This window comes from Oncorhynchus keta, unplaced genomic scaffold, assembly GCF_023373465.1.
Source record: "Oncorhynchus keta strain PuntledgeMale-10-30-2019 unplaced genomic scaffold, Oket_V2 Un_contig_7685_pilon_pilon, whole genome shotgun sequence".
In the NCBI taxonomy this organism is placed as follows: domain Eukaryota; kingdom Metazoa; phylum Chordata; class Actinopteri; order Salmoniformes; family Salmonidae; genus Oncorhynchus; species Oncorhynchus keta.
In genome coordinates this window covers 15001-25049 of record NW_026289614.1, presented here as the reverse complement: position 1 = coordinate 25049, position 10049 = coordinate 15001, and positions in this window count along the sequence as shown.

Sequence of the window (10049 nt, the reverse complement as noted above, 5' to 3'; positions counted from 1 at the left end):
CTGATGTACTTCGTTCAGTTACGTATTGCTAATGTGTGATCTTCTGAGAATGCATGTGAAAGACACACAATTTAAACTATTTTCGATACTTATATCCTTAGATCCATTTTATGTTATTTTCCAAACAATGTAACTTGGCAAGAGATCACTGCACTTGTCGACTTGGGGCGTGAGAGAAGAGAGCTTAAAAGTAACAGCGTAAAAAGAGATGGACTGAGGTTCCTTGGGAATGTTTCTCTGTTCTGAAGCTGGAGTGGTCTGTCCTAATGTGAACTCAAATAGAGGCCATAACTTTGACTGAACTGTATTCTATGTTCGAATCATTAGATCAGACATTCATGAGGACAATGACCTCTAGGAGGAAGAAAAAGCATTTGGATCAGGATTCATTTTACATTTGACATTTTAGTCATTTAAAAAATGAAATCAAATGTTACGTCAAATGCTTCAGAAACAACGTATGGTGTAGAGTTGCAGTGAAATGCTGACTTACCATTGAGTCCTTTTCAACAGAGTTGAAGGTACAGACAAATACACAGTGAATAACAATAACCAGTCAAAATAACATGGCTATATACAGAAGTACCCAGGTAATAACATGGCTATATACAGGAAGTACCAGGTAATAACGTGGCTATATACCCAGGAAGTGCCAGGTAATAACATGGCTATATTAGAAGTACCAGGTAATAACATGTCTATAAACAGGAAGTACCAGGTAATAGCATGACTATATACAGTAAGTACCAGGTAATAACATGGTTATATACAGGAAGTACCAGGTAATAACATGGTTATATACAGGAAGTACCAGGTAATAACATGACTATATACAGGAAGTACCAGGTAATAACATGGTTATATACAGGAAGTGCCAGGTAATAACATGGCTATATACAGGAAGCACCAGGTAATAACATGACTATATACAGGAAGTACCAGGTAATAACATGGTTATATACAGGAAGTACCAGGTAATAACATGGTTATATACAGGAAGTACCAGGTAATAACATATTATACAGGAAGTACCAGGTAATCAACATGGCTATATACAGGAAGTGCCAGGTAATAACATGGCTATATACAGGAAGTGCCAGGTAATAACATGGTATATACAGGAAGTACCAGGTAATAACGTGATTATATACAGGAAGTGCCAGGTAATAACATGGCTATATACAGGAAGTACCAGGTAATAACATGGCTATATACAGGAAGTACCAGGTAATAACGCTATATACAGGAAGTGCCAGGTAATAACATGGCTATATACAGAAGTACCAGGTAATAACATGGTTATACAGGAAGTACCAGGTAATAACGTGGCTATATACAGGAGATTATAATTAATAGCATGGCTATATACAGGAAGTACCAAGTAATAACATGTGTAAACAGGAAGTACCAGGTAATAACATTTATATACAGGGAGTAACAGGTAATAACATGGCTATATACAGGGAGTACCAGGTAATAACATGGCTATATTACATGGAGTACCAGGTAATATCATGGTTATATACAGGAAGTACCAGGTAATAACGGTTATATACAGGAAGTACCAGGTAATAGCATGACTATATACAGGAAGTACCAGGTAATAACATTACTATATACAGGAAGCACCAGGTAATAACATGACTATATACAGAAGTACCAGGTAATAACATGCCAGTTATATACAGGAAGTACCAGGTAATAACATGGTTATATACAGGAAGTACCAGGTAATAACATGGCTATATACAGGAAGTACCAGGTAATAAATGACTATATACAGGAAGTACCGAGGTAATAACATGGTTATATTACAGGAAGCACCAGGTAATAACATGGTTATATACAGGAAGTACCAGGTAATAACATGACTATATACAGGAGAGTACCAGGTAATAACATTTATATACAGGAAGCACCAGGTAATAACACGACTATACAGGAAATTGCCAGGTAATAACATGGTTATATAGGAGAGGTACCAGGTAATAACATGGTTATACAGGAAGTACCAGAGTAATAACATGGCTATTATACCGGAAGTACCAGGTAATAACATGGTTATATGCAGGAAGTACCAGGTAATAACATGGTTATATACAGGAAGTACCAGGTAATAACATGGTTATATACAGGAAGTACCAGGTAATAACATGGTTATATACAGGAAGTACCAGTAATACGGTTATATACAGGAAGTACCAGGTAATAACATGGCTATAAACAGGAAGCACCAGGTAGTGATAGTATCTACAGGGCACCAGGTAATGGAGGTATCTACAGGGGTACATACAGGGGCACCAGGTAATTGAGGCATCTACAGGGGTACATTAGGGTACCAGGTAACTGAGGTATCTACAGGGGTACATACAGGGGCACCAGGTAACTGGAGGCATCTACAGAGGCACCAGTAACTGAGGTATCCACAGGGGTACATACAGGGTACCAGGTAACTGAGGCATCCACAGGCACATACAGGCAACCAGGCAATTGAGGCATCCACAGGGGTACATACAGGGGCACCAGGCACTGAGGCATTCACAGAGGCACCAGGCACGGAGGCATCTACAGGGGTACATACAGGGCACCAGGTAATTGAGGCATCTATGTACATACAGAGGCACCAGGTAACTGAGGCATCTATGTACATACAGGGTACCAGGTAACTGAGGTATCCACAGGCACACACAGGGGCACCAGGCAACTGAGGCATCTACAGGGGCACCAGGTAACAGAGGCACCAGGGCAACAGAGGCATCCAGGGGTACATACAGGGGCACCAGGTAACTGGAGGTATCCACAGGGCACATACAGAGGTACCAGGTAACTGAGGCATCTACAGGGGTACATACAGAGGGCACCAGGTAATTGAGGTATCTATGTACATACAGAGGTACCAGGTAACTGAGGTATCTACAGGGGTACATACAGAGGTACCAGGTAATTGAGGCATCTACAGGGCACAGAGAGGCACCAGGTAACTGAGGTATCTATGTACATACAGAGCACCAGGTAACTGAAGGTGTCTATGTACATACAGGGTACCAGGTAACTGGAGGCATCTATGTACATACAGAGGTACCAGGTAACTGAGGTATCCATGTACACAGGGTACCAGGTAATTGAGGTATCTATGTACATACAGAGGCACCAGGTAACTGAGGCATCATCCACAGGGGCACCAGGTAACTGAGGCATCTATGTACATACAGAGGTACCAGGTAACTGAGGTATCCATGGGCACATACAGGGTACCAGGCAACTGAGGCATCTATGTACACAGAGGCACCAGGTAATTGAGGTATCTACAGGGCACACACAGGGGCACCAGGTAATTGAGGCATCTATGTACACAGAGGCACCAGGTAATTGAGGCATCTACAGGGGTACATACAGGGTACCCAGGTAACTGGAGGCATCTATGAGGCATAACTGAGGTATCTATGGCAGGGTACCAGGTACAGTATACAACAGAGGCACCAGGTAATTGAGGTCTATCATACAGGGGTACCAGGTAATTGAGGTATCTACAGGGTACACAGGGCACCCAGGCAACTGAGGGTACACAGAGGTACCAGGTAATGAGGTGTCTACAGGGCACATACAGGGGTACCAGGTAATTGAGGTGTCTATGTACATACAGAGGTACCAGGTAATTGAGGTATCTACAGGGGTACATACAGGGCACCAGGTAACTGAGGCATCCACAGGGCATACAGGGCACCAGGTAACTGAGGCATCTACAGGGGCACCAGGTAACTGGAGGCATCCACAGGGGTACATACAGGGGTACCAGGTAACCAGGTATCTACAGGGTACATACAGAGGTACCAGGTAATTGAGGTATCTACAGGGCACATACAGGGCACCAGGTAACTGAGGTATCCACAGAGGTACCAGGTAACTGAGGTATCTACAGGGGCATACAGGGCACCAGGTAATTGAGATCCACAGGGGGTACATACAGGGCACCAGGTAATTAGAGGTATCTACAGGGCACATACAGGGCACCAGGTAATTGAGGTATCTACAGAGGTACCAGGTAATTGAGGTATCCACAGGGGCACATACAGGGGTACCAGGTAACTGAGGTATCTATGTACATACAGAGGCACCAGGTAATTGAGGTATCTATGTACAGGTACAGGGGTATCCACAGGCACCAGGCACGGAGGTATCTACAGGGCACCAGTACATACAGAGGCACCAGGTAATTGAGGCATCTACAGGGGTACATACAGGGTACCAGGTAACTGAGGTATCTACAGGGGTACATACAGGGCACCAGGCATTGGAGGCATCTAACGGGTACATACAGAGGTACCAGGTAATGAGGCATCTACAGGGGTACATACAGAGGTACCAGGTAATTGAGGCTATGTACATACAGAGGTACCAGGTAATTGAGGTATCTACAGGGTACATACAGGGTACCAGGTAATTGAGGTATCTACAGGGGTACATACAGAGGCACCAGGTAATTGAGGTATCTATGTACATACAGAGGTACCAGGTAATTGAGGTGTCTATGTACATACAGGGGGTACCAGGTAATTGAGGTATCTATGTACATACAGAGGTACCAGGTAATTGAGGTGTCTATGTACATACAGGGGTACCAGGTAATTGAGGTATCTATGTACATACAGCGGTACCAGGTAATGAGGTATCTATGTACATACAGGGGTACCAGGTAATTGAGGTATCTATGTACATACAGAGGTACCAGGTAATTGAGGTATCTATGTACATACAGAGGTACCAGGTAATTGAGGCATCTATGTACATACAGAGGGTACCAGGTACTGAGGCATCTACAGGGGTACATACAGGGGTACCAGGCAATTGAGGTATCTATGTACATACAGAGGTACCAGGTAATGGAGGTATCTACAGGGGTACATACAGGGTACCAGGTAATTGAGGTATCTATGTACATACAGAGGTACCAGGTAACTGAGGTATCTATGTACATACAGGGTACCAGGTAACTGAGGTATCTATGTACATACAGAGGTACCAGGTAATTGAGGCATCTACAGGGGTACATACAGGGGCACCAGGTAATTGAGGTATCTACAGGGTACATACAGGGATACCAGGTAATTGAGGTATCTATGTACACAGAGGTACCAGGTAACTGAGGTGTCTACAGGGGTACATACAGGGGTACCAGGTAATTGAGGTGTCTATGTACATACAGAGGTACCAGGTAATTGAGGTATCTACAGGCACATACAGGGGTACCAGGTAATTGAGGCATCTACAGGGGGCATACAGGGGTACCAGGTAATTGAGGTATCTACAGGGGTACATACAGAGGTACCAGGTAACTGAGGTATCTATGTACATACAGAGGTACCAGGTAATTGAGGTATCTATGTACATACAGAGGTACCAGGTAATTGAGGTATCTACAGGGGGTACATACAGGGGTACCCAGGTAATTGAGGTGTCTATGTACATACAGGAGGGACAGGCGTAACTTTGGTTTGAGAAGTAGGGGAGAAATCATGTTTTTCTTTTTATCCAGTCAAAGGAAACACTCAAATCAAATCAAATATTATTGGTCACATACACATGTTTAGCAGATAGTGAAATACTGGTAGCATAGTGAAATACTGGTAGCATATAGTGAAATACTGGTGGTAGCATAGTGAAATACTGGTAGAATAGTGAAATACTGGTAGCATAGTGAAATACTGTAGCATAGTGAAATACTGGTGGTAGCATAGTGAAATACTGGTATTTAGCATAGTGAAATACTGGTAGCATAGTGAAATACTGGTAGAATAGTGAAATAATGGTGGTAGCATAGTGAAATACTGGTAGCATAGTGAAATACTGGTAGAATATTGAAATGCTGGTAGCATAGTGAAATACTGGTAGAATATGAAATACTGTTAGCATAGTGAAATACTGGTAGCATAGTGAAATACTGGTAGCAGAGTGAAATACTGGTAGAATAGTGAAATACTGGTGAGTAGCATAGTGAAATACTGGTAGCATAGTGAAATACTGGTACATAGTGAAATACTGGTAGAATAGTGAAATATGGTGGTAGCATAGTGAAATACTGGTAGCATAGTGAAATACTGGTAGCATAGTGAAATACTGGTAGAATAGTGAAATACTGGTAGCATAGTGAAATACTGGTAGCATAGTGAAATACTGGTGGTAGCATAGTGAAATACTGGTAGAATAGTGAAACACTGGTAGCAGAGTGAAATCTGGTAGCATAGTGAAATACTGGTAGCAGGAAAATACTGGTAGAATAGTGAAATACTGGTGGTAGCATATTGAAATACTGGTAGCATAGTGAAATACTGGTAGCATATGAAATACTGGTGGTAGCATAGTGAAATACTGGTAGAATAGTGAAATACTGGTAGCATAGTGAAATACTGGTAGCATAGTGAAATACTGGTGGTAGCATAGTGAAATACTGGTGTTAGCATAGTGAAATACTGGTAGCATAGTGAAATACTGGTAGCATAGTGAATACTGGTAGCAGAGTGAAATACTGGTAGAATAGTGAAATACTGGTGGTAGCATAGTGAAATACTGGTAGCATAGTGAAATACTGGTAGCAGAGTGAAATACTGGTAGCATAGTGAAATAATGGTGGTAGCATAGTGAAATACTGGTGGTAGCATAGTGAAATACTGGTAGAATAGTGAAATAATACTAGCAGAGTGAAATACTGGTGGTAGCAGAGTGAAATACTGGTGGTAGCATAGTGAAATACTGGTAGCATAGTGAAATACTGGTAGCAGAGTGAAATACTGGTAGCATGATGAAATACTGGTGGTAGCATAGTGAAATACTGGTAGCATAGTGAAATACTGGTAGCAGTGAAATACTGGTAGAATAGTGAAATACTGGTGGTAGCATAGTGAAATACTGGTAGCATAGTGAAATACTGGTAGCATAGTGAAATACTGGTAGCATAGTGAAATAATGGTGGTAGCATAGTGAAAATACTGGTGGTAGCATAGTGAAATACTGGTAGAATAGTGAAATACTGGTAGCATAGTGAAATACTGGTAGAATAGTGAAATACTGGTAGCATAGTGAAATACTGTTAGAATAGTGAAATACTGGTGGTAGCATAGTGAAATACTGGTAGCATAGTGAAATACTGGTAGCATAGTGAAATACTGGTAGCATAGTGAAATACTGGTGGTAGCATAGTGAAATACTGGTAGCATAGTGAAATACTGGTAGCATAGTGAAATACTGGTGGTAGCATAGTGAAATACTGGTAGCATAGTGAAATACTGGTAGCATAGTGAAATACTGGTAGAATAGTGAAATACTGGTAGCATAGTGAAATACTGGTAGAATAGTGAAATACTGGTAGCATAGTGAAATACTGGTAGAATAGTGAAATACTGGAAGAATAGTGAAATACTGGTGGTAGCATAGTGAAATACTGGTAGCATAGTGAAATACTGGAAGAATAGTGAAATACTGGTGGTAGCATAGTGAAATACTGGTAGCAGAGTGAAATACTGGTAGCATAGTGAAATACTGGTAGCAGAGTGAAATACTGGTAGAATAGTGAAATACTGGTGGTAGCATAGTGAAATACTGGTAGCATAGTGAAATACTGGTAGCATAGTGAAATACTGGTGGTAGCATAGTGAAATACTGGTAGAATAGTGAAATACTGGTAGCATAGTGAAATACTGGTAGCATAGTGAAATACTGGTGTTAGCATAGTGAAATACTGGTAGCATAGTGAAATACTGGTAGCATAGTGAAATACTGGTAGCAGAGTGAAATACTGGTAGAATAGTGAAATACTGGTGGTAGCATAGTGAAATACTGGTAGCATAGTGAAATACTGGTAGCAGAGTGAAATACTGGTAGCATAGTGAAATACTGGTAGAATAGTGAAATAATGGTGGTAGAATAGTGAAATACTGGTAGCATAGTGAAATACTGGTAGAATAGTGAAATACTGGTAGCATAGTGAAATACTGGTAGAATAGTGAAATACTGGAAGAATAGTGAAATACTGGTGGTAGCATAGTGAAATACTGGTAGCATAGTGAAATACTGGAAGAATAGTGAAATACTGGTGGTAGCATAGTGAAATACTGGTAGCAGAGTGAAATACTGGTAGCATAGTGAAATACTGGTAGCAGAGTGAAATACTGGTAGAATAGTGAAATACTGGTGGTAGCATAGTGAAATACTGGTAGCATAGTGAAATACTGGTAGCATAGTGAAATACTGGTGGTAGCATAGTGAAATACTGGTAGAATAGTGAAATACTGGTAGCATAGTGAAATACTGGTAGCATAGTGAAATACTGGTGTTAGCATAGTGAAATACTGGTAGCATAGTGAAATACTGGTAGCATAGTGAAATACTGGTAGCAGAGTGAAATACTGGTAGAATAGTGAAATACTGGTGGTAGCATAGTGAAATACTGGTAGCATAGTGAAATACTGGTAGCAGAGTGAAATACTGGTAGCATAGTGAAATACTGGTAGAATAGTGAAATAATGGTGGTAGCATAGTGAAATACTGGTGGTAGCATAGTGAAATACTGGTAGAATAGTGAAATACTGGTAGCAGAGTGAAATACTGGTAGCATAGTGAAATACTGGTAGCAGAGTGAAATACTGGTAGCATAGTGAAATACTGGTGGTAGCATAGTGAAATACTGGTAGCATAGTGAAATACTGGTAGCAGAGTGAAATACTGGTAGAATAGTGAAATACTGGTGGTAGCATAGTGAAATACTGGTAGCATAGTGAAATACTGGTAGCAGAGTGAAATACTGGTAGAATAGTGAAATACTGGTGGTAGCATAGTGAAATACTGGTAGCAGAGTGAAATACTGGTAGCATAGTGAAATACTGGTAGCAGAGTGAAATACTGGTAGCATAGTGAAATACTGGTGGTAGCATAGTGAAATACTGGTAGCATAGTGAAATACTGGTAGCAGAGTGAAATACTGGTAGAATAGTGAAATACTGGTGGTAGCATAGTGAAATACTGGTAGCATAGTGAAATACTGGTAGCAGAGTGAAATACTGGTAGAATAGTGAAATACTGGTGGTAGCATAGTGAAATACTGGTAGAATAGTGAAATACTGGTAGCATAGTGAAATACTGGTAGAATAGTGAAATACTGGTAGCATAGTGAAATACTGTTAGAATAGTGAAATACTGGTGGTAGCATAGTGAAATACTGGTAGCATAGTGAAATACTGGTAGCATAGTGAAATACTGGTAGCATAGTGAAATACTGGTGGTAGCATAGTGAAATACTGGTAGCATAGTTAAATACTGGTAGCATAGTGAAATACTGGTGGTAGCATAGTGAAATACTGGTAGCATAGTGAAATACTGGTAGAATAGTGAAATACTGGTAGCATAGTGAAATACTGGTAGAATAGTGAAATACTGGTAGCATAGTGAAATACTGGTAGAATAGTGAAATACTGGAAGAATAGTGAAATACTGGTGGTAGCATAGTGAAATACTGGTAGCATAGTGAAATACTGGTAGCATAGTGAAATACTGGTAGAATAGTGAAATACTGGTAGCATAGTGAAATACTGGTAGCATAGTGAAATACTGGTAGCATAGTGAAATACTGGTAGCATAGTGAGATACTGGTAGAATAGTGAAATACTGGTAGCATAGTGAAATACTGGTAGCATAGTGAAATACTCGTAGCATAGTGAAATACTGTTAGAATAGTGAAATACTGGTAGCATAGTGAAATACTGGTAGCATAGTGAAATACTGGTAGCATAGTGAAATACTGGTAGAATAGTGAAATACTGGTAGCATAGTGAAATACTGGTAGAATAGTGAAATACTGGTAGCATAGTGAAATACTGGTAGAATAGTGAAATACTGGAAGAATAGTGAAATACTGGTGGTAGCATAGTGAAATACTGGTAGCATAGTGAAATACTGGTAGCATAGTGAAATACTGGTAGAATAGTGAAATACTGGTAGCATAGTGAAATACTGGTAGCATAGTGAAATACTGGTAGCATAGTGAAATACTGGTAGCATAG